The 15133-nt window shown below is 41.3% G+C and overlaps 1 protein-coding gene across 1 annotated transcript in view; it reads left to right on the top strand.

Moving 5' to 3' along the window:
• Window positions 1–15133, top strand: part of DAB1 (DAB adaptor protein 1) — a 311043-nt gene that overhangs the window by 141340 nt on the left and 154570 nt on the right. The gene's annotated exons all lie outside the window — the stretch shown is intronic.

Below are 15133 nucleotides of genomic sequence, written 5' to 3'. Positions count from 1 at the left end.
CTCCCCCCGCCCTGAGCGAGGAGAGCCCAGCCAGCCCCCCTCCCATCCCGCCCCGGCCGTCCCCCTTCTCCCTGCCCAGCTGCACCAACGGCGCCGAGACCCCCAGCCCTGGGAGAGAAGGAGGAGGAGACCGACCCCTCAAGCAGCAGCTTTCCTCCGCCACACACCTCCCCTTTTCCCCTCCCTCTGGCCTCAGCGCCGCACTGGCGGGGGCCGGAGAGGGCAGGCAACGCGGGAAGGCGGCTCTCCCAGCATGGACGAGCCATGTGTATCCTAAGGAATAACAGCAGCTGCTGCGCCCACGATGGGGAGCAGAGGAATGCGAGGAGGAGAGGGCTCGCTGGGGCAGGTGAGGGTGCCGGCTCCCTTCTCCCTTCGGCGGCCGGGGGGGGGGATGCCCGATCTCGGGGCGGGCGCCGGGGCAGGTGCGGCGGGGGGGGAGCGAGCGGGGCGGGCGGCTGCGCTCCGGGGTGCCCCGGTGGCGGGGTGCGTTGCTCCCTCGTGTACGGGGGGAGCCCCTGTCCCCGCAGCAGGCACGGGAGGGCAGCTGCTCTCCGGAGGAAGTTTTTTTTGCCCGTCCTCCCCCCGCTCTCTCTCGTCACCCGGAGGGGGGAAAGGGCTGAAATCTCCTGCGAGTCGCGGCAACTTGCCGGTTTTGGGAGGGAGCAGGGTGCGCGGCTTTCCCTCTCCCAGCCGAGTCGCAGGGCAGAGGCGGCTTCTTTCGCCCCCAGCCCGGACGCACCGTCCCTTGGGGGGGGGGGGGGGGGGGGGGGGCAAGAAAAAAATCGAAGAGGGACCCACAGACGCGATGCGGCTGAGGGATTTCCACCGCCGCGACCCCCCGGCCGTGAGAGCCGCGCCGCCCCCGCCGTGCCGGGGGGGGGGGTGTCCCCGGGGCTGCTCCGCGGGGCTCCCCGGGCTGGGCGTGCAGCCGCTCCGCGCCGCTTTGAGTGGCTTCAGCCGCTGCCGCCCGCCAGCTGGAAGCGCCGGTTGCAGCTTCGGTCGCGGCTGTGCCACGCTTCCCTCGGCTCGGCGCGGAGGGGAGGCGCCCCCCGCTGCCTGTCAGGGCCGCGGCGCCGCCGGGCAGCGGGCCCGGCCGCCGGGCAGGGAGCCCGGCCGCGGCTCGGCTGCGCCGTCGCTGCCTTCCCCGGGAAGGTGCAGCAGGGGCGGGAGACGCCGCGCTGAGGAGCGGCGGGGAAATGGCGCCTGGAGCTGAGGGGCCGCTGGCCGGGGCTGGGGGGTGGGGGACGAGCTCGCCCTCCCGAGCCGGGGAGCTCCTCGGCGGCGCGGTGCCTGGGCCAGAGGCCCTCCTCGGGAGCCGCCGTCTGGTCGTCGGCGAGGAGCCCCCGGGCCTTCGCCTTCCAGCAGCGTGCGGCCGAGGAAGTGGGTGTGAAGTGAACAGTTGCTTTATCGGGTGCTGTGGGTTCACGTACCTCACCTTTACGGCCCTTACTTTGGGAAAAGCAACAAACAAACAAACAAATCCCTGATCTGAATGTTTTGGGTGCTTTTTTTTTGTGTTTGTGCACGGCCACCGAGTCACCAGGAACGTCTTAACAGACACTTGAATAAGTTAAAGTTCAAAATACATTGCTCCTCGGCTGCCGTCTGTGGGAAGGTGCGCGGACAGGCTCGCTGCCAATCTGGAACAAGACAGTCGTGACAGATCCTACAAGCACAGGACTGTAAACTCGCGGGCAGCCAGAGCCACCTCTTTCTTTTGTGTTTTGCTGGGTGTTTCACACTATGGGAGCTCATATTCATGACTGGCACATTTGAAATGCCAGTATGAATGGTAAAGTATTGAGGTAGGGAACTAGGACCAGTATTCATCTGAACAGTAAAGAACAAAGCTTGTTTCTGTTTGGGACAGTCGTGGAGCTTGCAGATGAATGGGAAGTTTGTAATTTCCCTATGTACTTCTGTTTTATTGCACTTTTCAAACCGGTTAAGCTAATTTTTAGGCCTTTCCCCAAAGTAGTTTTAAAAGCAAAGTCCTTGGAACTCTTTGCCATTTGTCTAAATTCTGAATGCATGTCTGAAGCATTTAATCATGTTTATTGTTTTCAACCACTCAAACGGAATAAAAATTACTTATCGTTGATGAAGCTTATCTTGCAAGCTGTTTCACAGTATGTTTCCGTTGCAAGACACAGCGCTGTGTTAAACTACTGATGATTGTATTGTTTATTGTTCTTTCATTCTCCACCCTCACCCCCCCATAATGCCAGTATCAATCTGTTCCTTACTGCTATACTCAAAAATAATGGAAGAGCAAGTTTTCACCAGTTAGTTTGATATTTCTACTCATATCTGAGATTTATATCTTTTATATTTGCTCTTAAGCTATTTTTCATTGAGTGTGCTAAAGGCAGTTGATATATTAAAAAAGGAATTAAGGCACAAAGCTAAAAGGCACTTCCAAACTCTTGAAATGAAATTGTAGGTGGAATTAGGGCTGGATTCACAGCCATTGTTTATTTCTTTAGCCGCATACATAGCACTTTCCTGAAACATAAGACTCCTTGCCCCTTTGTCATTACCACTTTGTTTCATTACACATTTAGAATGCACTATTCACATCGGTCTAGAAGTTTAGATTTATTGTTTGGAGTGTTGATATAGATGCTGATCTTGGACTATACCTCATATGTGATTTTGCTGCACTTTAACGGTATCTCAGCACAGTGATGGAGGACACCATCATGTTTTCTTGTAGGATTACCTTCAGGACTTTAGTGACTGCACACATCAGTGGTTTCATCTTAGGAGGATTGAAATTGATTTTCTTCTTTTTCTTTTTTTTTTAGCTCAGCTAGTGAAAGACCCTGTGTATGTCCTTTGACCTGTGGCCTCACATGATGAAGTGACACCAATAGTGGAGGATGTAGACTTGAAGTAGCTGCTACTAGGGCTTCAGAAGTAGAGGTACCAGAATGAACATTGTCCTGGTGGTCACCCTGCTTGGTTCTTTGGGCAAGGCACAGTTTTTTAAATATACGTTGGAAGACCCCTGCATATATGTTTTAAAATAATTTTAAACCATGAACCTCGTGATTCTTTTTCAGTACTTTTGAGAGGTTCTTGCTCAAGCAAAACACAGGAAGATCGACCTTTCCCTCTCATCCGTAACAGGCCCATTTTCTTTTAAATATTTTGAATTTCAAATTTTGCAAGTTAGTTGTGTTGAATTTTGCAACAGCCAAGCTACTCGGTTAAATATTGGTTAGGTGGGAGAATCTTTATTTTTACAATTGTGTTTACATTTTAAAGTGATAGCAAATACTAGTAAAGAGGACCAAGATTTTCTAGACTTTATAGTTCAAATTAACTTTCCCAGTCAATATTTAGTCAAGGTCTTGATGGTTAAAGTTAACTGCCAAGTCAATGTTTAGTCAAGGTAATGACTTGATTTTTATAAACACTACCCAAGCATTCTTGCAAAATTAATCAGAGTTGCTGGATCACAATACGTTTGCTCAGCCAATTACTTAGGAATAAAACTACGTTATTACTTGGTCTCTCATATGTCCTATATTATTTGGTATTATTTCAGCGGTGCTTGCCTTCAGCCCTTCTGTGGCTTCATTCTTACAGTACTAGTTCTATCTTTAAGGCAGTTATCTGCATGGTGGATTTGTGAGATAAAATAAGTCATGTACTATCCTGTTTTTATGGGTAGGAAGATGAGGCGCAGAGATGCCAGGTGCTGGCTCCCAAAAGGAAGTGTAAAGCCTTGCAATGTGTGGTGCAGCAGCAACGTTTACGTATGTAGTTCCAAGAAAGTCTTCCAGGAGTCTGTGCTGGGCGCCCAGCTCTTCATACAGTGTGCAGGAAGAGGTGGGCACCTCTGATAAAGCTATCATTGGATGAAATATGAAAACAGTTTTGGTGTCTGGGACAAAAATGATGAAAATGAGTAAGTTGACATCGGTACTTACAGTGCAAGATTGAAGCATATTGCGATCTGGGAAAGAATTGGAAATCTTTATTGCAATTCTTCTTTTCTTGGGGTTGAACCAGGTTCTTCATTCTTCCAGGTTGTCACTTCAGTCTCTTAAACTGACACTAAAATCACAGTCTGGACTTCAATTGTGCCAGTGTTTTTTTCTTTCCTTTTTTTTTTTTTTTTTTTTAATTGTACCACTTGCAAATGCATTCCATGCAATTACATGGGTATTAGAGTAGATATTCATTAGGATTTTACTAATCTGAACCTCAAGTGCTGTTCTGCAAATTTGCCGGCCTTTGTAAGGGAGTGCTTGACTTCATCAGCTGCACTGTTTTATTATAAGTATTTTGATACAGTAGAATGAAAAGCATATATTCTAAACCAAGTAATTAATCAGATTTAAACATTTTCATTTTCATACTTTGACTTGTCACATAGAGAACCTGCAAGTCTGTATTTTGCCCTTAACACTAGTTTTTGCCCAGTCTAGCTACAGCAAAATTAATTTCATGGTGGTGGTTTAAGAATTTCATCCATGAATCAATCTTCCATTTCTGTTTAAAGGCAGCAGAATTGTCACAACTTAAAAAAAAGTGAGTAAACCCAATATTGTGAGTTACAGAAAAGCTAACCACGTTGCTGTGTGCAACCTCATCTTACACAGCCTTCAAACACATTTGAAAGTGTTACAGATTTAAGAAGTGTTCATTGGTTTTAACTGTTCAGCATGAAACTTCCCATTCTTCTGTTTGCAAAGAGCTTTCAATTGCTTAAGCAACAAACATTGTAAGAACTTGTGTAAAAATGGTTGTAGTGAAAAGTCCTTAACTGTCTTTATTTTCAGTGGTTCAGTCGCACACACAAATCCTCTGTCAGAATCTGCTAGCGTGAGCCTTGCTGGTTACGGTGGGGTCTGCGCAAACGATTTTCAGTGGTGGATCTGTTTCAAGATGTGTGCCATTTTGAAGAACCAGATCAGAGAGAGACCTGTCAGCTTTGTCTCCTAACCAGTACATTGCTTTTTGAGGAGTTAGAGTGAAGCTCGTACCCTGGGATGACCAGTTGTGCGTCTGTGCAGGTGCAGAGGCTGTAGGCTGTCATGTCCCCAGCTGTGGGGGAAGCAGCTATCCAAGACCTAGCTCTTTAGACTCAGCTGCATGTCCTAACCAGATCCATCTGCAGTGGAGCAACAGGACTGCTGAAGGGCTACTTGTCACGTCTTGCTCTGACTCAGTCCTTTTCTTAGATATGTGAAGTATTTGGCATGGTCTTATGGCCCTTGGAGGCATGAAGATTTACTTTAGTTGCTTATAGAATCAGAAAGGATGATAACTGTGGGTAAGCTTTTAAAAATGCAGTGTTCCTGAGCAGGAGAAGCCTGCTGGAGAGCAGGCTCAGGTCGGAATTTCCAGCCCGTAATCCTTTGTACTTTCTATGGATAGTGCTTCTCCTGTCATTCCATTACTGTTGGTTTAATGAGGATGCATAAATTGTTACTTTTCTTAAAGATATATACAATGTAAAAAAATAGGGCAGTGTAATACCTAAGTACACAAAAGCACTTGCTGTTTTTTCTGTATTGAATTTTGTATATCTCTGTGTATGGATACATGTATGTATGTGTTATATGCAAAGATTTATTAGCTGCTCTTTTTATTATATAAATATTTCTCAGGTCTCCAGATATTGTCAAGCGGTTACACTGAGAGATTCCCCCCCCAAATAGTGATTACTCTTTTGGGTAGAAGAACATCGGTTTCTTGAGAGTCTTTGCAATTCCCCAAGCCTGAAGGCAAATGAATAGAAATTTAGTGGACCACCTAGTTCTTGACACAGAATCCTCCAAAGAGGAGTCTGACCTAATTTGTATTATATTGAATCAAATAATCCTATCATGCATGTGTGCTTGCCATTTGTTTTCTTTTAGCAGGCATATTGCTGTCTTGCAAAAACTTCAGATTTAGATGTTAGGCAGTGTCCCTGTGGTTTTAGGAGGTGCTTTTCCTCAGTGAGTAGTTACCGGAAAATTACATTTAGAGGACATCTGTGAAAAGGCAGACAATCAAGACATAATACTAAGGCTGCTAGAATTATTCATACCTGAATGTGAGTGTGTAATTTTTTAGTACTGAGGGTAATCAAGAGTCCTCTAATACAAAGTCCTCCCATTATTACCAAAGATGGAGCTGGAATCTCCCCAAAATGCTTTTTGTAGCAAAAACCAGTATAACTATCTTTGTCATCAGCGTGATGGGGTAGGTGTGCTTTGCTATGGGTGATTGCTGCATTTTGTCTTTGCAGGGTTGCTGATTAAGTGGTACTGAATGTATTTGTTGGGGCCAGCACGCTTTGAAGCTAATTGGGAGCTGATTAGCATCCAGGCACTGCAGTTGTGGCCTCTTAAAGCAATTCCTGGTGTGCAAATCCCTTTTCTGGTGTTATTCTCTAGGTAGCAGGACCCATCAGTCTATCTGTGTTAGGTCCAAAGATACACTCTGAAGCTTATCAGTCTGTCTACATGTGTTCATGTTTTGGAAAAGAACTTTTTAAACCTGCAGAGTTTTATTCTTGGAGAGCTTAGGAAAGTTGTGGGTCTGCAGAAATTCAAGATCATAGCAAGAGTTACCTGAAAACAGTTCTTTGCTTTTAGAGGGAGTAGGTATCCCAGCTGCAGGACGCTTACGCTTATTCAGTGTCATTCAGGGAGGTTTTGCTTCAATCTCTTTTGACAAGAGTTGCTTTTTTGCTTAAAAGTATATCTCTTATCTTTTAAAATGTAGTTTTTAAAACCTTTTGGCTTTCCAGTTAGAGATTGTTTTCCCCTCCACTTTCATTTTAGGACAGCTGAGCATAAACACCCCTTTAGAACGGGTGATGGATTAGTGAGTTAATAGGTTTGACAGTCACCATATGACTCTTCTTGGTTTAGGTCTCTGCAAAATAAGACAGGTCTTACTTCTTTTCCAGCTGTGGAACAAATGGTATGAGGTTACACTTTTCTTGGACTGTGTGTGATCAACACAAGAGAGAGAACAGAATAATGCGCTGTATAGTGTTATTAGCCCACGTTAATGACATTGGAAACCAAAAGAGGTTCTTTGACGGATACTTTCCTAGTTCCCACAGTGTCACATTGCTACAGTTTTTCTCTTCTGGCTACCTTTAAGATTCACAACATGCTTAACTAGGAAGAAAATCCACAACATGCTTAACTAGGAAGAAAATCCACAGTCTGAAGATGATTGGTTACAAAACTTTAAAATAATTTTTAAAAAATGGAAAAAAATATGCATACTGAACAATAATGGGTATTAAGAATATCAGTTGATACAACTTTTAAATAACACCATATGATTTGAAATGGACACTTTCCAGTAAGCGCAAGAAGTTTCAAAGTTGCAGTGGATTTTGCAGTGTTACTATATTCAAGTCATGAGAAAATTTCTTTTTCATTATATCTGGTCATCTGGTTTCATACCTGCACTCATAACAACTGCTATTGGTTAAAAGTTGACTCACTAATGCACGGCATAAAGTAGCTACTTAAACATATGGCTGTCTTAGTTGTACCTACCAAAATAATTTTATGAATCAAGTGGAATATTTAAGTGAGGTTATTGACATTTGTAGGTTCACGTTTAGAATTTGGAAATGCAAAGACTTTAAATATGCCCATTTGAAAATGAAAAACTTGAATTACTGGGAGTCCAATGGATGCAATATACATTTCTTATTTTTCTTTTACGTAACTGTCTTCTAAGCTATTGACAGATTGGTTACTTAAAGAATAGCAGGCATCATATTGGTCGTTTCTCCACCTAAAGAATTACGAATTTTTTTTTTCAGTACTTGAAGTAACTGAGGGGAAAAAATGTGAGTGATCTCTGTACACCATACAAAAAAAAAAGTTTCATTTCTGTTCGTAGTTACTTGAGTTGCAGCTCTTAATAAACTATGCTAAAATGGCAAAGAAAAAGAACACTTCAGCTTGCTTAACCTTCATTGGATTTATTCAGGTGCCTCAAGTAGTTCCTGAGATCAAGCCAGAATGAAGAGATTGAATCCGGCAGACAGTCAGCAGAAGCAGACAGTGTGTTCGTAATTTGACAGCGTTTCTAGGACCTGTCAGTCTCTGCCGGGAGACTGGCCATAACAGTTCAATTGGCATGTGCTTTTTGCCACATTAACATGTAGTAGGTCGCTTGAATTCTCCCCTTACTGAGTTCATACCTTTCCTTTAATTCTGTCTCACAGTAATCTGTCAGTATTGATGGGAGGAAAGAAAACCTTTCTCTGTATTTAGGATGGTGGGTATTTTTAACAGGTAGTTAGCGTGAAGAATTTCAGTTTTATCTTCTTTTTGATTTCCTTACATAACCTTTACCAATCAAATAATTTTTAACATATCATATTTTGCTTGTGGCTATGGTGGTGTACGAGACTCTGCTTCCTTGATCTTTGTTAGCTCTTGAAGTTAACGGTGATGGGCTACTAGTGCACTGATAGCGTGGACTTCAGTGCATTGCTGCAATAGAGGATTCAGGGCTGGAATTTCCAACTAGCTGCATGATTAAGCCAAGCATAAGGGTAATTAGGAAAAAACCAAAACACTTTTAAACTTTAATGCAGTCCAGCTGATATTCATGAAATTGTACTGCTATTTAGTTCATCAACAGTCAATGCAGTGAATATTTTATTAATATTTCAATTTTCCCTTTCCTTTATGTAACAAAATACACAGTTAAGTTAGTTTTATTGTTACTGCCTTTTATGTCAGTTTTCTTCAAGCTCTGAGGCATATTAGCAAATTCAAACCTTTTAATGGCAAGATTAGATGACCTGTTAGATGTTCACGTCTTAACTGTAGCAGCTATACCAGTAATATCAAGGGTCTTCCCAGTAGGTGGGTGTTTTTCCCCCCTTTTCAACATAATGAATGTTTTTCCATGCTAGGATTTTCTTCCCTAAATGTGCATACATTTTTAAGTTTGGTCAGTGTGCCACAGTAACACTGGCAGTATCATTTGAAAATGTTAAGGCCTCTGTTTATTGTTTTAAAACACCTGGTAGTTGATGGCAATAAAGACTCCCCTTTTTAATTATGTTATAATTAATACAAAACAAATTAACAGGAAGTGCTACTTCACACAGCGTATTGGCAGTTTGCTCAAGTTTAAAAACAGTAAAAAAAAAAAGTGAGTTTAATAAAGATTATTTTATGAATGGTTTTTTTGTGGCTGCTGAAGTAATCAGATCTCAGATTATGGCTTCAGGACAGTTTTCCACCCACCATCCCTGTGTGATAGTTTTCATATATTCAGACCCATTTTTCTTCCTTCTGAAAACAAGAGAAATAAAATGTTTGAGAAGTCCTAAAGAGGATAACAAATTGAATTGACCACTTACTGTTCCTGGCACTCAAATTTTATGATCCTTACCTCCCTAGTGACAGAGCGAGCTATTCAAAAGCACTGTGTGAGAGTTACAGCTGATGAAATTTGGTAAATTTCTTTTAAATCAGAAGAACTACACTGATTTACATCAGTTGAGGCTTGTCCACGGTTGCTATGTTACATTTGTAGCAAATGCTAATTGATTTTGGTGCATACAGATCCTCAGAGAAAAGTGAGAATTGTTATTGAGTGAATCCCACTGTGCCAAGCTTCAGTTTCTGGATTTCAGTGCAGGATGATCCTGGAGAGGACATGAAATCTTCTTTATGCTGTGAAACACCACTAGAAAAATAACTCTGCCACAGCCACAAAACAGGTCTGAGACTTCAGTGCTTCCGATTTTGGGCTTGACAAAGAACAGCAAGTGATTTTCATAAAGGAGCTCTCTGCAGCTCCGTTTTTTTGTGGCAGGACTGTTGATCCAACAAGCTACTTACATGTGGTTTTCTCTTTTGAATGTAGTGTTTCTCATGTTTCGTTCTTGCATAATTTGTTCTGTTGGGCTCTTGGATAAGGTGAAGAGATGGCAGAGAGAGAACTTTCCATGGGATGGTTCTGTCACTCACCGTTCTTCGTAGAAGCAGCCTAGTTCGTTACCTTATACAAGATACCCAGTCCTGACAGCTAAAATTTAGGTGAGAAGAATCCTATTCTCAGTCACTGAACTCTAGTTGCCTTGCTTTTTACAGACAGCAGAAATCCAGGGGAGCAGATCATGTGCATCAAACTTCAAAATATTGCTCAAGCCTGTGTAGAGAACTAACTCTGTTCTTTATTGCAAAGATCATCTTTAGTTCAAAGAACAGATTGCAAATGACCCGTAAACATTGTGGGTGGCTGATTCTGCTAATCAGTATTTTTAGATGGAACTTTTTGGTGGAGATGGGAAGAAGTACAGTACAGAGAAGGAAAATAGTACAGGCAGATGTCATTTGTTTTGTGGATCCAATAACACAATAAATTGTCTTGATGAATACAGTGTTGATTTTCTTCTTTGTGGCTGGAAGTGTGTACATAGACAATGAGTAAAGCGGCTATAATATCAATTTTAATGTCTGTAATGGACTACTACTGAGTTTTTTTTTCTCATTTTGGTGGACTACGCTGTATTATCTTTGGCTGCTTCACAGTGATTATTTATTTATTAAAGAGAAGTACTCTTATGTTGAATGATAGTGAATGTATTTCATTTTCATATGTGGACAGACATGTTCCTGAGAGACTAACACTAGATTTTTCCAAGGCTGTCTAGGGTTTGATTTGTTAGGAGAAACAGGCATCAAGAAACCACCAGGAATTGTGCTGGTTTCTAAGAAATTGGGGTACGTACAGTTTCTTCTCCAAAAAACATTCTGGAAATCAGCGTAGGGTTACTGTTGTGTATTCAAACAATACTGGAAAAAACAAACAAACTGGAACCAGGATCTCCGAGGATTCCTTCCCGTTTCAGACATGAATGTTGCAGGTGTTAGGTAAAAAGAGCAACTTAAGATTAAGTTATAATCAACAAGAATAGAAGTAGTTCGTAATAGCTCTCTTGTTTTCACATTAATAAAATGTGAAAAAGTTCAGCCTAGAGTTACAGAAGATTGTTATACAGGTTTTGGTCACTGCTGTTGTACTTCTGTTGGATTGCATCCTTAACGTTTTAGTATCACTGCATGAGATAAGATGCAAATGTGACGACATAGTGTATTGTTCAGTCCTCATGGAAGTTGTAATTGTTCCAGCAATTACTTCCTGTAAGAAGCTGGCTACACTGGATGCATTAGGGAGAGCACAGTGCTAAATAGAATGAATTGTGTATTCAGATGTACTTTAGCTTGTACTTCAGTTGCAAAAAGTGGAGGAAATCTTTTCTGCTTGTCTTGAAAATATAGGGGATGATGTCTGGAGGAACAGTTCCAATGCTTGACAATTAATAATAGCACTTTCAAGAGAAGCTTTTAGCAGAAGACAAGCACGTAGGTTACAGAGCAGTACAGAGACCAATGTATTTTTTGTGCTGTTTCTAATACATTGAGATCAAATAACTAATTAATAGGAGAACAATTTATAAGGATGATGCAAGTAGAAGAGTAAAGTTCTTCTAAATATTAATCTATTACATATATTCTTTACTGTTGTAATAAAAGCTTGAGAAGTAGACATGGGAGACTGAAATGCCTTGCAACTTGTAGTAGTGCTTTTTTAAAATAAATTTCCTTTAAATGAAAAATGCTATCATAATGTTTTGGTGAGATGTTAGTAATAACTTCTAATGATTCTTAATGCATCTCCGTGCAGTGATGTGAGAGGGAAACTTCTTAATCGTGGTGTGGCAGCTCAGTCTGTCTGCAGTGCTCTGAAAAGAGCTTGGAGCTAGAGGAGTTACAGTCACTCATTCTGAGGAGCAAATACTGTGTAAATGACTGCTACAGCAGGCAGAATGTCTGACTTACCTATGGAGTATTGAACTAGGCACAGGAGAAATGAATGCTTGGGAGTGTAGGAGTCTGGTTGTGGTATGCAGTTGTTTTGCCTGAATGAATCAAGGATGTTTGTTCTCTCCACTTCTTTATAGCTTACTTTAAAGCTTATGAAAAAGATCTTAATATATATGTAATATATGTATTATATAAGATCTGTAAAAGCTTTTCTGTAAGAGTAGGAATCACTTAACGAGGTCTGATACCACACTTAGGAAGAGAAACTCTTGAGTTTGGCATCCAGAAAACAGTCTTATTGACCCTCACACCTCCAATCTCACATGCCAAAGATTACCTTTTTAAAGTTAAAGAAGCCTATTACATTTCATTGTTATAGCCTTAGAAGCTATGCTACAGTGTACCCAATATTATTTCAAAAACATAATGTGAAAAACAGATTAGGAAAGAGTCACAGTACAGAAAAGAAACAGTTGCTGTTATAGGTATAATGTGTTATTACCCAGGGCCTCCCTTTCTCTTCACTGATTAATTGTATATTTAACTAGTAACCTGTGAAACAGTGTAATGGTCTGTTAATAAACCGGAGTGGGATACCTTTTAGTTGTTGGTGTTTTCAAAGGTGTTATCTGCTGGCCTAATTCTCCCTAACAGGAGCGTGTGTATGTGTAGATGAATATATTATGTGTCCTTTTTTGAACAGCCCATTCATTTTGTAGTACAAAGGCTTACATATTTCTAGCATTCAAAAACCTAACGTAATTCTGAATCCCCTCCTGTGATAATTCTGATTGATCACTGATGCTTTTAAGACACGAATACAACCTGTAGAAGAATTCTTAGCATATGACAGAACTGTATCTTGCTTATTTTGAAGAAGTGGGGTTCACATATGTTCACAAAGATTTGTAAAACAGTTCCTTGTAAATCTTTGCAACGATTGCAAGTCAGACAATGCGTCATAAGGGAGACTTTAGCCTTCTTCATATTTTGTGAAAGCTTTTCCATGCATTTCTTCTTTCCATTTTGTTCTTGCATGATTTTCTGGCATGTGTTGATGTTTGAAAGATTGTTGTCACATTTCAGTACAAAGATTTGGGTAGAAAACAGCTTTTCTGATGTTAACTAATGTTAGCAGTTAACTTTTCTGGTGTTAGTCAGAGATGCTCTTCCTGCCATTAGATAATCTTCATATATTATTGTTGTTGATTCAGTTGTGTGTAGGAATGTGTTATGCTTAACATAAAAAATGTTACTTCCCCTTGGTTTTACGCTGTGGTAAAACAGACGTTCTCATGCTCTCATTTAATGCTTTATGCTGTTGTGTAGCTGTAAATCTTACAGGTGAGGATTCTGTACCCTGGGGATTCAGTTTTTCCTTGTACCCAAGTGAGCAGTAAAAAAGCTCTTGCTCTGCACAGAAACCTGTAGGCCTGTAAGCTCTGCATTTGCTTCTGACTTTAATGCTTTCATATGTATTGGATGTAGGTAGAAAATGTAACACTACTTTCCAAAATGGCCATCATAGCTTTCTAATTAGACATTTGGATTTTTTTCTTCTCTTGTGACGGAGTTTAAATGTTATGTATTAGCAATAATGCTGAAATTGATGAAGTATAAAACTAGTGAAATGGGTTACAGGGAACGGAAGTGAAAATGTTATGAACCGTATGCCCTAATTTATGTCTTCTTAGAAAATTTGTCTAATGAAATAAAGTATTTTAAATAATTCAGCTTACAATACTCAATCAGAGGAACAGCAGTCATAGTAGGATAATCCTGCTTTTAACATAGTAAATAAAATAGAACTCCTATTTTGTTTTGGGGAGGAAGAGTAACATCATATCACGTTGCGTTGAGATCCATGTGCATTGTCAAGACCAGATTTTTTTGTCCTTCCTATGGACAGGCTTACACCATTGGGTTTAATTGAGTTGCTGTGACAGCAGTTTCTGCTATGTTCTTGGTGATCCTTAATAGAGACAAATGAGATGCATGTTCTTGACATTAGTTCTTAATCCTGGTTTCCTCGGTACCATGAGTTAGCTCTCCTTTCCTCCTGGCTCCTTACCTGGATGCAGCACCTCTCTTATAGATGACTGTCTTCATCCACTCTAATCCTACCCCTCCCCTGAAGCCGTTTTTGCCTCTTGACTCCCAGACTGAATCTCCCAAGTCCTCCATCATTAAATAGCAGGCACAAATTCTTCTCTTCCAGTTCTTGTGATACAAGATTTCACGTCAAATCTATTCCTCTCTTTTCTGGTCTGATTCTTGTACCTTCTGCATTCAAACCCAGCAGCTTGCCGAGTGCCTTCACGGAAAGACAAACCTCTTGCTGTTGGCTCCAGTGCTTTGTGTCATTACAGTTCAGAGCAGTAATTATAGGGATAGCCCGTTTTGTGGTACAATGTTTATAGGAATGCGCATGCACATTTTAGTTCCTTCTGGAGGATGCAAGAGGAGTGACAGTGTAGACAGATTTTATTACAAAGGAGGAGTCACTGGACAAGTGTAAAGTCTGTCAATTTATAATTTGGGTAGTTTTGTGGGGTTTCTTAGGATTAGCAAGAAAAACAGATGCATGATATGAAGACCAAATCTTACTCCCGGTTTCAAAACCCAGAAAACTTTTCAAATGTAAGTTCATAACGATTATTTAACGTGGTCAAAACATACTATTTTCCTACGGTCTAAATCTTGGAAGTGATTCAACTCATTCCTCTTCCCTCATGTCCTGAAAGTCGCCCTGAAGCAGACACACTTGACATGTAGAATTGTAGCCTGAACAGTTGAACATCTGGCAAAGTTGCAAGCAATTGAAAAGAGACTCTTACAGTGGGAAGTGCCAGGCGACCTTAATAATAGTTGGTGCTTCCTGCCCTAGCTTTGAGTAGAGGAAATTTAAATAGGTAACTAATTTAAAGGGAATTATTTAGCAATGTTACTGTTCATAGCAGCATCATAAATAAATTGCTCAAACTTTTCAGTGAAATATCTGACCTTGAGATCAAAGATTTAAGAGGGAATTGGAAGAGCGTATTGCATACAGATTGTGTACTTATTAAGGTACTCTCTGTCTGGTTGTTTCAGTCGGAGAACCGTAGGAAAACCTGCCGCCTTCTATCGGTACATGTGACAGTGAATATTTTGAGAGCATATGTTACAGCTGATGACTCCTGTGAGGTAGAGTGCAAAGGCCATTGATACCAAGAGTCCTGTTGACTCCTGTTGACTGGGGAGAGCAGAATTTAAACTACGCTGGTGTTTGGGCCTTGGTGAGAAGAGGATTTGAAATGTGA

This window comes from Gymnogyps californianus, chromosome 8, assembly GCF_018139145.2.
Source record: "Gymnogyps californianus isolate 813 chromosome 8, ASM1813914v2, whole genome shotgun sequence".
In the NCBI taxonomy this organism is placed as follows: domain Eukaryota; kingdom Metazoa; phylum Chordata; class Aves; order Accipitriformes; family Cathartidae; genus Gymnogyps; species Gymnogyps californianus.
The sequence above is the reverse complement of the archived record's forward strand: the minus strand, read 5'-3'. Positions and strand labels throughout refer to the sequence as shown.